The sequence below is a fragment of the Stomoxys calcitrans genome, chromosome 2, assembly GCF_963082655.1.
Source record: "Stomoxys calcitrans chromosome 2, idStoCalc2.1, whole genome shotgun sequence".
Classification (NCBI taxonomy): Eukaryota; Metazoa; Arthropoda; class Insecta; order Diptera; family Muscidae; genus Stomoxys; species Stomoxys calcitrans.
In genome coordinates this window covers 222,282,839-222,298,763 of record NC_081553.1, presented here as the reverse complement: position 1 = coordinate 222,298,763, position 15,925 = coordinate 222,282,839, and the positions used below count along the sequence as shown (strand labels likewise).

General features: G+C 33.5%; 1 protein-coding gene across 9 annotated transcripts in view; it reads left to right on the top strand.

Moving 5' to 3' along the window:
* LOC106090612 (5'-AMP-activated protein kinase subunit gamma-1) overlaps positions 1-15,925 on the top strand; it is a 295,359-nt gene that overhangs the window by 183,373 nt on the left and 96,061 nt on the right. Inside the window, exon 1 of one of the 9 annotated variants that reach the window (XM_059362922.1) lies at positions 5,256-6,182. The exons of 7 other annotated variants lie outside the window; for them this stretch is intronic. The gene's annotated coding sequence lies outside the window, so the exon portion shown is untranslated. Of the gene's footprint in view, positions 1-5,255; positions 6,183-15,925 lie in introns of those variants that run through there. One more of the 9 variants, XM_059362924.1, reaches the window with a different exon arrangement.

Genomic DNA, 15,925 nt, shown 5'->3' with positions numbered 1-15,925 from the left:
CTATCCATCTATGCTCGCTCCCGAGGTGACCGTCCATCTGGATGAATGCCTTCCATCTAATACAACGTGATCAATTTGGTTCCACAAATTGTGACCAAATGAGGTAATAGATATATTGTGCATGGCATAATAAAGTTAGACCATGTACATGTTGACTACAATTTTTCCCATAAACTTTAGGTAGGTACATCGATTTGTTATTTTCTTTACTTTTTCTACTATCTCCTCTTTTCTACTTAATATTTTAATTTTGATCTTGTTTTTCAACATCTGTTAAGTAATGATTACACATTTCTGTTCAAACAGTTACCAGTTGACCCTAATATCGAGAATATCAAAATACCATGACAGATGTTGTATATGCGACGCATACGCCTTTATTTTTGATGTATGTACCTCGTAAGCTGGGCTTTTTTTATTAAACTTCAATGTTGCATGTTTTGCAAGTTTTTTTTTTTAATATTTTCATTTTGTATGTCAAATCGATTTGACTGAAGATATATTTGCTTTTGTTTTGTTTGTTGTTTACTGCATTCGTTTCCAGTGCTTTAATAATATGATTTCCATAATGTAATGCGTAAAATTCCCGTTTTGAGAACGGTATAGAGATACATATGTATATTCTTTTTTTGTTTCCAGTAGGAGTCACATGGTCATTTTATGTATACCTATAGGAGCCTATGTTTATGTTTACAAAATTGGGGCAAATATTTTCATTGCAATTCCCTTTGTCAGAATAAATGTGTAATTACATTATGTTCACTGAACTCATGCCCGTTATACGCACGCAACTGAACATTCTACAATATCTTACTCTTGGACTACGTGCCAATTTGAACGTAGTACTATGTTGGGTATATATGTATGTGCATATTTACATAACAAAGCGCCGCAATTGTACAGATGTAAACAAGCGAAAACAAAATAAATTCTCCTATCTAGAAGAGAGAACTCTCTTTTTTTACTATTTTCTCTCATCTCATTCTTCTTGCTGAGGGGAAAATTACTACCCTTGTTTACTGGCCATACTCCAAAAACAAAGAATTTATTGTATACTTTTCATCTTTACCCACCTAAAATCTCCAAGCACAACTTACCTTATCCAATATACTCTCTCTTTGGCTCACTCCCCTTGTCTGATATGATAGTGAAATGTTTGTGAATGAATTTATACTCTGATATTTACAGTTACATTTCAAAACTCTGCTCCCCTTTGCACTGTGTAGATAACATAGTTTCTCATAACAAAATCCCATGCCAACATAACATTACACGTGGCAAATGGAATGTGTTAAAGAAAACTGGTGTAAACAAAAGAATCATTTCAATGTTTTACATGATTTTGTTCTATATATCTTCCCCCCAAATAAATATAAAAAACATATCAAAACAAAGTTCTTAGGTTACACACTCATACTTAGGCAGAAGGTATGCAACACCCCTTGCCGTTTCTTAGATTACACACAAGGTTATTCTGTTAAGTTTGTATCACTATTTGTTTTGAGATGTGGGTGCTACCTAACTGTTGTTGTTTTGTTTTTGTTTGTGTTTTCCTATTGTGGTTTCCTATTAAATGTCCACACACACAAGGAATGCACTTGTTGTTTTCGAGACTTACCAAAAATATCCAATAAAAATGTGAATAAAAACGAACAGAAAAAATAATTTTAAAATAAATGAGCTTACCCACACCCATTATAAAGGCACTTTAAGACTTTGTAACATTTACTATGTATAAGAAACGAAAAATTGAGCTAAGTAAGTGCACGAGGCAGCCATTTTTATTTTGAAAAATTTTAATAGTTTTGAGAAATTATTTTAGAATTTAGCACGTATTGTAGGAAATCTATTATACGATATAACTTACACCAAGAAAATGAATAAAGATTTCCATTTAGTTTTCTTATTTTTTTAGATACAAATGAGAATTAGGTGATAATAATAAGTGTGATGTATTTTGATGATGATGATAACCTTGAAAAAGGCACATCTGGCAGAACCTATTCTTTATCATAATACATTTTAATATCGTTTTGTATTTGTTGCTTAAGGGTACGTCCCAATATTTTCTTCATGCAATCTATGCTTTGTGCTGATTGACCCATATATTCGAGTAACAGCATTTCACATAGTAACATTGTTGATGTTTATTCATACTTACCTATACCAAGGCAATTTGTTACGATACTCAAACCAAAGAGGGTAAGAAAGATAAGAGCTGGCGTTAGAGGGCAATACGTGATGACGAGTGACAAAATTTTAAGACACAACATATTTGAATTGCTCACGATATTTCGTTTTTCCTTTATTGCAACTTTCGGTTGCAAAGAAACAAAGCAAAATACGAAAAAATGTTCGAACGAATGCCCGAATCAAAACAGAATAACCCGAAAATGTTGCAACCCTCAATGTGAATCCAATTGGAATACAATAAAAATGTTGTGTCTTTAACGCGAGTTATTTTACGGTACGGGGAAGACAAAGCAGAAACTCTCTCTTGATTATCTTACCCTCTTTGACTCAAACAACATTCGAATACCTGCCGGTCTCTTGCTTGACTTAACATTCTGTTATGACCACAACATGAGAGAGATTTTATAGCTAACAGTAGTACAAAGTAATTTTATATAAAGGAGTCTTGCCACAATCGGATGTTTTGTGGGGATATATAAAACGCTGCAATAAAGTTTTTATATATAAAAGTTTGAAACATAATTAGTATATAAGCAAATACATTAGTTACATTTTAAAAACCATATTTTTTTTGGAAATTAATCTTTAAATAACCGCAAATTTTTAAAAACGAAAAATTTATAGAAAACGATATAATTTTTTCTTTCAAAAAATTAAAAAAAAGAAGCAAACAACATAACAATAAATGTGAGATTTCAATTTCCAATACACTAGCTCCCTTCACTGGTTGGTTTTCTTTATCGGATGCTAGAAACGGCGGATGGTCTCCAGGAACCGATTTCCCTCGGTAGCTGTTTATCACTTGTGTACTTATGATTAGTGTTGAGACTGGCCTGTTTTTTGATATGCAAATTTTCCCACGAAAAGTCCGTTATCAAACTAGGCACAAACTTTTTACATATCAATGAGTACTATCCGATTCAAGTTGAAGTTCAATTTTAATAGCCGAGTCCGAACAGCGTGCCGCAGGGCGACACCAATTTGAGGAAAAGTTTTTACATGATTGCCATACCAAATGGTACACTATCTTACAAATGTCGCCAGGATTCGGTCCCATGAGCTCAGCGTCTTAGGCGAATATGCTAACCTCTGCGTTACGTTGGCTCCCAATCGAGCATCATAGGCACTCAAAGCCGACGCCTCGCACTCAGACTCTCCACTTGATACCGCTTATTGCCCGAGACTTCAGTTGCAGCTTCTGCGTATGGAGTATTCTACAATCCGCTACCTGTGGACGCGCCCGGTAGCTTCCAGCTAAGCTACTTGTCATAATGATGAAACCCACATTCATAATTATTCTGTGCAGAGCAAAATCAACAATACGCTTAGTGTAATTTTCGTTTGTCTAGAGTTTGGTCTTTTTCCTAGGCTGCTTGTCTAATCCAAAGTAGCATTTGTAATTTGTAATTTATTTATTTACACCCGCACAACAAGAATATAAAATTCTTATAATTAAAGTGCGGGTAATATTTCCAACAATTGTACATAGTAAACACTTAAAACTAAGAATCTTTAGCTATATTGTTTTTCGTTTTATTAAAACTGGTGTCATTCGTTTCATTTACGACGATACCAAGGTCTATAAAATTGATGACCATTTCAAAGTTTCAACTTTCCTTGTCTGCTAGGGTGTTTAAAGCATTGTTTTCAAAAACTGCAGTTACTGCTTCTGGTTTCCAATCCAAAATGTCGATGACGTAGGCGTTAGCGAGCAGTATGTGGTCCCTTATGTGTAGTGTACCATACCCATTCACATCTGCATATCTATTCACGCAGCTGCTCTAGCAGCCAATGAAAAAACTTCCATTTCAAAATGTTAAATTCAATCATTTTCGTATTCTATCCCCGCAACCCAAAACCATTCCACTAAGCAAAAATTGGCACCCAGGCATGTAGTCTATTCCTACATGAAACTTTTTCTTAGAACATATAAACCATATATGTATTTTCTGGATTCTCATGAAATTTTGATTCGATCTAGCCATGTGCATCCAACTGTCTGTCAAAAGCATGCTGACTCGGGAAAAAGTTGGGCCTAGACCTTCGAAATAATTGGTTGGGTTTATATAAGGGCCAACCTCCGTCCGAAATTTGATATATGTATGTAACTCCCATATGAATAGATCTCCCTTTCTGAGACCCTGGAGGGAAAATTCTATTCGAATCGAGCGAAATTTTGCGCATGATGTGAGATTCGGTGCATAATCTATGTTAAACCCGTCTGCTTAATATCAATTTCACAAACTTCATAATTTTCCAAATTCTCATAGCTCTAAATTGACAATTTCGTAGAAAGAAAACATCTGGCAACTACTGCTACGTTGTATGTTCTGCCAATGTGTGTTAACAGCAGCAGGGAGAGAGAGAGAACAATTTAACAGTTAATACACAGCATGCAGTCACATTGGCTATACACGTTGACATATTGCTGTATATGTACAACACATTTTGTTGTTCTTTTGGGTAATCAAACACAAAAAGTATTATTTAAGAAATATAACTAATAAAACGAAATATAATTAGTTGAATTAAGGTATCTTCAGTTGTTTTTGTGCATTCTGTATGGTGTTTAGTTTTGCCAGTAATAACCAAAGAGGGTAAGAAAGATAAGAGCTGGCGTTAGAGGGCAATACGTGATGACGAGTGACAAAATTTTAAGACACAACATATTTGAATTGCTCACGATATTTCGTTTTTCCTTTATTGCAACTTTCGGTTGCAAAGAAACAAAGCAAAATACGAAAAAATGTTCGAACGAATGCCCGAATCAAAACAGAATAACCCGAAAATGTTGCAACCCTCAATGTGAATCCAATTGGAATACAATAAAAATGTTGTGTCTTTAACGCGAGTTATTTTACGGTACGGGGAAGACAAAGCAGAAACTCTCTCTTGATTATCTTACCCTCTTTGGTAATAACAAAAGTAGAGAAAATGAGATAAATTTAACATTACTCGCACGCAATCACACATCAAACAAAATATAGTAGTAGTAGGCGCAAAACCCCAAGCCGGAATGATGAGAGGGCAGCCGCCAGTCACAAACAGCACAGCACACATTCAACATAAAACCATTCAAACGTTCACAAGCAAGCGTTCCACTCATTCACCGCATGATTGAATGAAGAGCATATATTTTCGTTACATATATTTGTTATCGCATATTAAAAAGAATTAAAAGAAAGATTTTTAATAAAAAAAATACATTTTAAAGCAGAGATTCATAAAAATCAATGTTTTGAAAAAAAAACAACAAAAATTACGCCGGTCGTAGTAATAGCCATCACCGTGTTACCTACATCGCGTTGTATAAGGAGACGAGGTTGTTTCGCAAAAAACTCCAAGGCAGAAACAAAAAATTTTAAAGTGATAAGAAAAATATTGAAAATTATTGGCTAATTATATTTACAAGTAAAATTATTTGGTGTTAAATTATAAATAATTTTCAATTATCTAAAAGACTTCCATTGCCCAGATGAATTTATGAAAAAAAATAAAAGAAATGTTATTATAAAGAAAATTCTTCTCTAGTTCATTAACATACAAATAAATTTACATTTGGCTGTTTGAAAATATTTAAAACTTTTCAAACAGTTCTTCTGTATGGAAAATTACAAGCAGTTGAATTCATACAAAAATCATAAAAATCCAGCCCCTAATTAAGCCTAACCAAGTTTAAGGTTTTGTTCGTTTTTTTTTTTTCTCTCTCTATTGTCAAACCGGTTTTGTGAAATGTTCCAAAAGTGTACAACTTCCAGTCAGTGCTTCAAAAAAAATTAACTAAAAATATTAAAAAAACAAACAAAAACCAAAATCCATTAAAATAACAACAACAAAAAAGTAAGAAAAGAAAATCCCATATAAAGTGTTTTAATTTGTTTTCTTGCGAGAAGCAGGCAATAAGCCAACAATTTTTGTATTTTTTAAGTTCTGGGATTTCTAGTTGCAGAACTTGTTCAGTAAAACTGTATGACGACGTTAAAAATTACGTAAGTTTTGTTTTGGTGTTTGTTCTTCTTATTCTTCTTTTCTTCCTCCATCCGTCTCCTTTTTTCTTACATCAAAGTCAAAACATGTGGTATTTTTGCCTTTTTTGTCTACGAAATCTTCATATTTTGCCAACGACTCACTCACTTACTCACTCATCTTTACTTGAAAACAGTAGAAGGGAATTTGGGGGTATTGAAAGAAAACAAACAATTTGTATTTTTTTCCCTTCTTCTACTTTGTAAAGTGCCAATAAAAATAAACATTTGAGAAACCATCAAACGATTGATGAACTTTTATTTTCCCAATTAAAATTCGTCGCATTTTTTTAATTTGGGGGCCTCTCTATGTTTGTCTCCCAGACTCTCTCACTCTCTCTCTTACTCTTCCCCCAGCTAAGTATGTGGGGGAATAAATCATTAAAATTAATCATAGTTTGTTGTTGTATGTATTTGGCCACCACTCTTTCATTAGGTGTGGTGTCGGTAGCTATTCTTTTTATAGTTGTTTTTTTTTTTGGTTGGCCGGTACAACAACATTCGCTTTCAATGCGGAAAAACCACTTGATGTGTCTCGTTTTTCTTTAAAACTTATCTGCTGTCGATGCCGCCGCTGTTTCTAGTTCTGCTGCCCCTCTTGACAGACAGATAGGCCGAGTGCCTGCCTGACTGCCTTGTCAGCTGGTTTCTGTTTACATTTAGTTTATTGTGATTGGTATGTTAATGATGTTAACGATAAGTTTTCTATTAGTGCTAATAGATTTTTTTGGTTTGTCAAACATCAGGGCACAATCAAGGCAATATTGGAATACAATTATTTTATTAAAGTTGTTAGCTAAACATCAAAGAAACAATTTGGGAATTAGAAAACGGGTTAAAGGAAAAAATTAATAATGGAGGAAAATATTTACAAATTAACCAATTTTATTAAGTAAACAAACTTGCCATAGAAAAATACAAAATTGTCGAAACGAAAAAAAAATATTTCCCAATTTATTTTCCATTTAAAATTTATTAAAATAAAATATCACAAATTACTAAAAAAATTTTTACAAATCACAAATACTCTGTCTTATAGCACAAAATACTTACTGTCAGGCCACCACTTTTTTTTCACTCGATTAATTCACCAACTTATCGAAATCAGGTGATTTTATGAAGGGGAAAACAGCTGATTTCTATGAAATGACCATTGAATCGAGTGGCAAATGCAAGTGGTCCTGTCCGTTAATTTATTGCAAAGCGCCCCGTTAGGTGAGTTGGTAGCTGGCTCGGATTACTAGTGCGGTGGTTTAATTCCCCTCGGAGGCTTTGATGCATTTTATCGCTACTGTGGTATTACTGGGGACAAAAAATTTTCTATATTAGACTTATTTCAGGCTGTCAGACTAATCTAAGGTAGTTGTATTGCATGAACCTCCATCTATTCTAAAGGCTTAGTTCTGTTTATCCCAAATAAAAGAGCTCAATATGAAACTATTCCTTCTTTTATTATTTTATTTTTTTCTTGTTTTCCTTGAGTTTTTAGTCTCTCTCTAAGTTTCATCACCCTATACCTATAATTAATTTGTGGTGTCTAATAATGGGGATTGTGTGGGCGCTAGTTTGTGATGGTAGTGGTTTTTGTACGCCTATTTGTTAATGAAATGTCAAAACAATAGAGTATGACATAAGAAAAACATCACCATTCGATGCAATGCAGTCACTCTCATAATTTTAAATGAAAAAAATCAATTTCTTTTTTCAATTAAGTGATAATCTACAACTCAAATTTTATTTTAATTATCTATTAGGACATTGTAAGGGAGAAACTCTTAAATAATATTGGCATTGGCTATGTAAACTTGGTCCGTCTACTGCAAGTGCTAAGAAATTTTCCAGAAGGCTATAAAACCATTATAAACTCCTCCTCGGGTGGTCGGTATATAAAAAGCCTCACGAATAACTTATAAAAAAAAAATCCAATAAAATTTCAAGGAAAATCAAATTTCATAACTTTGTCTTCTTGGTTTCTTGGTCTCCCTTAAACCATCAAAAAGTGCATTTTTACCGATTGATGCAATATGTTAATCAAATGAAAGGTATTAAAGAGAAGAGTATAAATTTCCCTTAAGTGTCTGTGGGCGTCGGAAATAGTCACCGATTAGGGCAACATGGCTATCAAAAGAAAGCTTACTACAAATGTAATATAAAATGTAGGTCCAAGCTATCTGGCCGTCAAATAGACGGATATCGTCGCTGGTATCAAAATAGCGATATGCGCAACAGCACTTTTTGCCTAACTTCCTAGAACAAATTTTGTTTGTTTTTCTATTCTTTTTGGATACAAAAACCATCGGTTTAAACTGGACAAGTATTCAAAAAGAAATCATTAAACGATTTTGAGACCAAAATGAGTATACTTTCTGTCGATGTCGAATGGTTGCTTTTCGTTCATCATTAAACGATTTTTAAGACCAAAATTAGTAGCCTTTCAGTCGATGTCGAATGGTTGCTTTTCGTTCGTCTGGACTTCTTTTGCCGATCTATATTCGTCTATATAGACGGTTTCCAGAATTTTTTTTTGATGAGTTATTAGCTCTTTCGACTTTGATAAATCTGTTTATAAATAGAAAATCTTCCCTTTTTGTTCGAATCGTAGTTTTAACAAACTCTTGAGTGTCGCGAAAAATTCGTTTCAATATGAAAACAAAAATCCGTCGAGATTTATTATAAAAATATGCAACAAAAAATTAAATTTGACCAAAATATCTTATGGAATCATATTTCGACTAAAATTTCCAAGAAAATACATCTTCGACAAACTAAACAAAAATGTGTCAACAAAATTTTCTAGAAAAAATTTCATAATTTTCAAACGAAAACAAATTCGACTGTGGAAATAATTTTTTATAAGAAATTAAATTTTCAACAATATGTAGGTTTTAATTAAAAAATTAACTGGATCAATTAATTTCGTGATTGAAACCGATTTTTATTTTTTTTTGTGTACATACATGCCATTCACATACACTCAGAGAAAAAAATAAGCACTGCGTTGCAAGTTGATCCCGTTGGTTAGGAACCAAGTGAATCAACACACTGATTACAGATCAGATCAAACTCAAATGTTCATAAATCAACAACAGTTTTTAGTGAACGAAACATTTGAAACTGTCCACAGCCGTTCACATTCTGATAACGTCCAATGCACAGCTTTTTTTAACTGCAAAAAATGCTGAGAAGCGAACGGGTGTTGCTTTCATCCTTTGATTGTTTCTCTACAAACGCCTTGCCACATTGCACCACAGACTCCTATGTACATTCATAGCCCTATTTTATTTTAGCATTATGAGTGCAGTGCAGCGAATATTGTGCGGAAATGGCATATACCCAGTACAATGAAGTTCTGGTAAATTGTCCGAGAAGGCTTATGTTGAGCATCTGGCTGTAGGATTGTCATGATATGTTTTACACAATGAATGGCAGAATAAAATTTAAAACGACATCGACTTCTATCCCGTACATGTTTTCCAAATATTATTGGTAAATTTAACAAATATTTTCGTATTTTTTTTTGTATTGCTTTCAAAACAATGGTAAACAGTGCTCCTACCTGATGAATCAGAAATTTACAAACGTATAAATTATAAATGAAAACATTAAAAATGTAGGAAAAAAAACAAAATGTTGAAAAAACTTTAAACTTTAAAATCTAAACAAACCATTTGACATAAGAGTGTATTTGGATGCAACTCCGAAATTGCAATATTTCATCAGCTGGGCAAGTGACCTAACCTTCTCTAGTGAACTGTGATAGACATTTTGTATAAAGATAATAACGGTTGGTGCAAGAAGTCAACAACGCGTTGACACTATTTTCAACAACGCTTGTTGTTGATAATGATACCAATGGTGCATGATTTTACAACGTCTTTTCTATCAGTGTCCGCAATCTTTCTATGATACTTCTTCGCCATGGGCTTGAATAAATATTGAGATTGACATTACAAAGTAGCTGTGGTAGAGCACCACCTTGCGGTGTAACTATATGCGTCATCTTGGTTATGTGTGGAGACTCCTTAAGGCCGAGTTTAAGTTAAAATTGAATGAAATCAACAACGACGTTGTCAATATTAAACCCATTTAAAAAATGAATCAACACACTGTTATTATCAAAAAAAAATATTTTGTTTTACATTGTAACAATTTTTGATGTTCCTCCCAAAAAAATATAGTTACCACTCAATATCCACCAAAAGAATGGCTTTCAACAATAACAAACAACAAAATTTAAACAAAAATAAAATTCCAGACAAAATGAATGGAGGAAAACGTATAACAGACAGTGGGTCTCTGTCTCTTGAAAAGACAATAATAAAGAAAAAAAAAATAATAACGAAAAACCAAAAATATTGCGCAGTTGTTTTTGAGTTTTGCACAAGATACGGCTACGATATGTGTGGTGTGTTAAGTGTGAGGAACAGATACTTAACACAACAAATTCCATGATAGCTAAGCCGATTGGAGGTGGGCATGGTGGTCTAGATGTTGATTATTATGTCTGCTTCTGTTGGGGTGGTTATTGTGGAACAGACGTGAGCACTAATGTGATATGAGAATTGAAATTAAAATGCCAACATTTGCTGCGCGTTGGTGGAAAAAAATACAATGGGCCGGCAAACAAACTTGTACGTTTAAAAAGCAAAACAATAACAACAAAACATGCTGTATTTAACATAAACAAGCGATTTGAATGAGAACATTTTTTTAAGAGGGGGAAAAATGTATATCACAACAAAATATTAAAAAAAATAATTTTTTTCATGCTATAAATATGACCGAGTTCTTGAAGGCTGATAATAAATAATCAAATATTTGATTTATAACTTCGTAAAAAAAAATTATGATATTTAAGACTTATAAGCATTGAAGGGTTTAGTAACATGCCGGCCGGCTTAATTTATAACCCACACAAAACACCTTTTCTTTGGCCAACCCACATCTATTGTTTCCATTCACAATAACAATACAGAGTAATTTCCAAATATTTGCCATAACTTAATTCGATATTCATCGATCAAATTATCTCATTTTATGAATACTAATTACAGAACATACAGTCTCTTGTTGTTCACTTGTATATTAACCCATAAATTGGGAATGTTTTTATTTCTGCTACCTACGCCAATATGAACGTGATATGTGAAAAGTTTAATATTTTACCCCATCCCTATACCCTATTTTATTCTATATACATATATAATTGTAAGATTTTTATAGTTAATTTTAATTTATGGTACATAGAGCAACGTCATGGAAATCTTTCAAATCAATTTTGTGTGTTTCTATATCAAAATTTTTTAACAATGGCTAAGTTGTAAATACAAATTGAATTACAAACAAACCCCTTGAATAAATAAATTCATTAAATTACTTCTGATAATTATGTAGGACTCCATGACATTGAAAATATACTAATTAGCAAATAGGGAAGCTAAATATTTAATTAAATAAGAAAACCGGTATCTGAAAATAGAAACTTCATTTTGAATTATTTTGTTTTATTATTCCCATTAATATAGGATGGATTGGGGGGGGAGGGTTGTTGTGAGCTTAAACGAGTCTGTCTTAAACAGCTGTTAATATGCATATTCATGCACAACACAGCTCGTAGTACATGGATTTGAAACCACCGCCATAGGATGAGGGGTGTTAGTGCACTCCAAATCCTTTGGCGGATGGGGGTGTTACAATCCGTTTGTAACACCTCGAAATATTGATCTGTCACCTTATGCAGTAAATATTTTTTGATCATCTTGACATTCTAAGTCCGAATTGGTTAAAAATAATCAAGTTGTATTCTGCTGCAAATGCAAATTTTGCCGAAGTACATTCCACTAACGAACAGGGGCAACGTTCTTACCTATCAGAGTGCAGTCCGATTCAAGTTTTAAGCTCAATGATAAGGGGCCTCCTTTTTATAGCCGAGTCCGAACGGCGTGCCGCAGTGCGACACCTCTTTGAAGAGAAGTTTTACATGGCATAGTACCTCACAAATGTTGCCAGCAGGAGGGGAAAACCACCGCTGAAAATGTTTTCTAATGATCTCGCCAGGGTTCGAACCCAGGCGTCAGATTTGGCTGAGATTTTGCTACAGTCTGTGCCATAACTGTAGCCGCAAGTGAAATTCAAGTAAGGGATCTACCGCCTTCAAAACTCAGGATTTGTTTTGGACACAATGACGGCTCTCAAAGCCTTAGGTTCCAGGACGGTGAGGTCGAGGTGTGTGGCGGATTGTTTGCAGTCCCTGGATAGGCTCCGAGCCCACGATGTGTCGCTGATATGGGTTTCCAGACATGATGGAATTCCAGAGAATGAAGGGGCGAACGAATGCGACAGGAGGGGCTCATCTGCGCATGTCTTGCCTCCGTGCCATTTGACGAGCTACTAAACATAGCAGATAAGATGGTCAGAACAGGATGGGTGGCAAGATGGGACTCAGCGTGTGGTTGCCGATCTTCTTAGCTGCTCTGGCCTGTCATCGAGTGTAGGAGGACGAAGTAGCTACTGGCGTTCGATAAGGGGCCACTGAACAAATTGACAGGGTCATAATCGGACAGTAGACCATAGGCCGCATGGCGGCGCGCATGGAAATACTGCACAATGACTTCTTCATGAGATGTATTGATGAGGACGAGAAGAATATCGTGCACTTACTTTGTTCATGTCCCGTTCTGCAGGGACGAAGCCTCTTCTTTCAGAGGACGAAATATTGTCTATTAGACATAGCTGCCATATTAACCGAACTTAGGGGTCTTAAGCTCATAACATTCGCATTTTGATTTCGCAGAAATTTTGAACAGTGAGTTGCATTAAGCTCTCCTTTAACCGAACCGGACCATTTTTAAATATAGCTGCCATATAAAACGATCTTCCTTTTAAGGGTCTTAAGATCATAACATCCGTATTTTTTATCCAGTTTCGCAGATATTAGTAACAGTTAGTTGCAACAGGGCCCCATATCCGAACTGAATATGGTTCATATTGGGCCATTTGTAGATATATGTAGTTGCCATATAAAGCGATCTGTCGATTTCGGGTCTCGAGTTCATAAAAGGCACATTTATTACCCGATTTGGCTAAAATATATGAGCCCCCCGGCATCCGAACTGAATGTGGTTTGTATGGCTGTCATATACCCCTATCTGTCGATAAAGAGGTTTGAGCTCATAAAAGCCGCAATTATTATCCGATTTCACCAAAACTTGGAACAATGAGTTAAAACAGGCCCCCAGATTTACGAACCAACTATGGTTCGGCTCTGGTTAATATTTTACCATACTTAGATTAGGCTGCCATTTACATACATATATCCAGAGAAAAGTTGATACCAAACGTGCTCATTTCAGTAACATGCGGTATTGATAGTAAAGCAACAATGTATGGTACAAAAACAATACGCGGATGGTATCGATGAAACATAAAATGATTAGTACCGTTTGGTACTAGCTTTATTACCGAACTGGGATTGATTTTAATACCAATCTGGTATTGGTTTTAGTACCAAACCGTTATTGATTATTCCACCCTCTAATGAACCAAAAAAAAAAACCATTGAAAATAATTTTAATCTAATTTTATTCGATTATTTATGTTAATAATTCCAAAAAGTAATGTGAAACCTTGACCATCCTCAATTCTATGTATTCAGCAATTGATTCCATATCCAGTGTTTCCCAGAAGTGGTTTTTAACAAATATTTTATAATGAAGTCAATATTTAAAGTACAAAGCTCAACAAAACTTCTGGCGCGATGACCATGATACAAATGTGACGCCGTCAAATCAAATGGTATTAAAAATCTTTGCCAATGACACGAAAACACATTACGGTGGTATTGGCAAAATGCCGTCATTTTTCTATCAGTGTACTATCTGCCGATTTATGGTATTAAGATCATAAAAGCCGCATTTATTATCCGATTGAGTTTCACTTTTTTATTTTATTTTATATCACTTTGTTTTATTCTATATTATTTTATTTTACAATATTTCATATTTTTTCCTTTTATTTTTTATTCTTCTTTACTTCTTGTAGTTTTATTTTATTTTATTTTTTGTTAATTAACTTTACTTTATTTTGCAACATAGTTTATTTTTCTATTAAAGTGACAAAGTTCATTGAATGCTTTCGTATTCCCCAATTCAAGTTTTTCATTCATTTCCATAAGGAATCATATATCCCACAAGTGTATCAATTGGCCAAAAAATTTCTTTTTTTTCTATTATACTCAATTTACTGTAGTTTAATATTGCAATATGTTAAATGAGAGGCCACTGTGAGTCACATGTCTCAATTGCATGTCATCTAAATAACAATAACAATGACAGTATAATAAATTATTAGCAAATAAAAGAAAACGTAGATTTTTAAAATGTGCCGTTAAAAATTTTTCACAATCACAAAGTCACACAAATAAAACTGAACTATAGTTTTCCTTCTATTCCACTCACCCACTATTACCATAAATTTGTCTGGGTGAACATTAAGTGAGCTTTATGGTATATCTTGGGAATTGCTAAAGTTGTTTTGTTTATTCAAATATAAGATATTTACTCTTAGAAGCCATTAGTGTTTGTAAGGGTTTGTAAATAAAAACAAACTATTGTGAATGATCGAGAATGTAGCCATATGTTATTTGTTTACTACGAGCTTGGCACACTCACACTGAAAAACAATATGTAAAAGACCTAATCAAAATACGTTTCGCAAGCGGAATATTTGGATTGTTTACTACATACTTTTATAGATGAAGGCGGAATTTAACAAAAATAATGAAAACAATTGATATTGTATTGACCTCCAGAATAATTGATTACTTCATAGTAAGAATATAAAACAGTGAGTTTAACAATTATTTGGAGATTAATAGTATACACATATTTTTTACAGAAAAATGTTCAAAGGTACCTGTCCACATTCTATCTTTAAAAAAGATTCAGTTTACAAGGTCACACCAGCCAGATATATACTTTTTTTTCAATTTCGCCATTAAGCTTGTCAAACTTCTTATTGTTTACGTTTTTCCTTATTATTTCCAATGTGCGTTTGTTCACTTTCAAATTGAACTAATAACATATACAATTTTGAAATATTGCAAGCCGTATTTAAATGTGAAACTAAAAAAAAAAGATAGTGCGTGTTTGTGCAATATGTCGCATTTTGTCAGAGAACAATTTACTGACATTTGTTAACATTCACAATAGACAGATTTTTGATTCTTGATGATGTTCATGGGGCTTATCCACGTTATGTTTTCGCAAGTGACACAACCATATATTAGTGAATAATGTATCTTCTGCCATCTACTTTAGATTTTTCAGCAATTGAAATATAAAATTTATAAATTGCTATAATTTTCGGGGTCTAAACTATACTATAAACTTGATTATACATTCTGAAAATTTTGATTAAATGAATTGTTTTTGTTTTTTTATGTTTACTAAAAAATATTGTAAACAAGAATACCAAATGTGTTTTTACTTTTTTGTGAAAAGAGACCTAAGAATATATTTTTTATCTACAATTACAAATTACCTAAATGCCTTGGAGAATTATTTATTTATTATTATAGCTTTGTTTACTTTTCTTTAGGCCCACCAACTGTGCTTTAAAAGTTTAATCACAATGCCATCTTCAAATTTTGATAAGATGAAGATGTTAGTGATAGAGTTTTGTTTTTAATTACTACAATTTCGATGGTC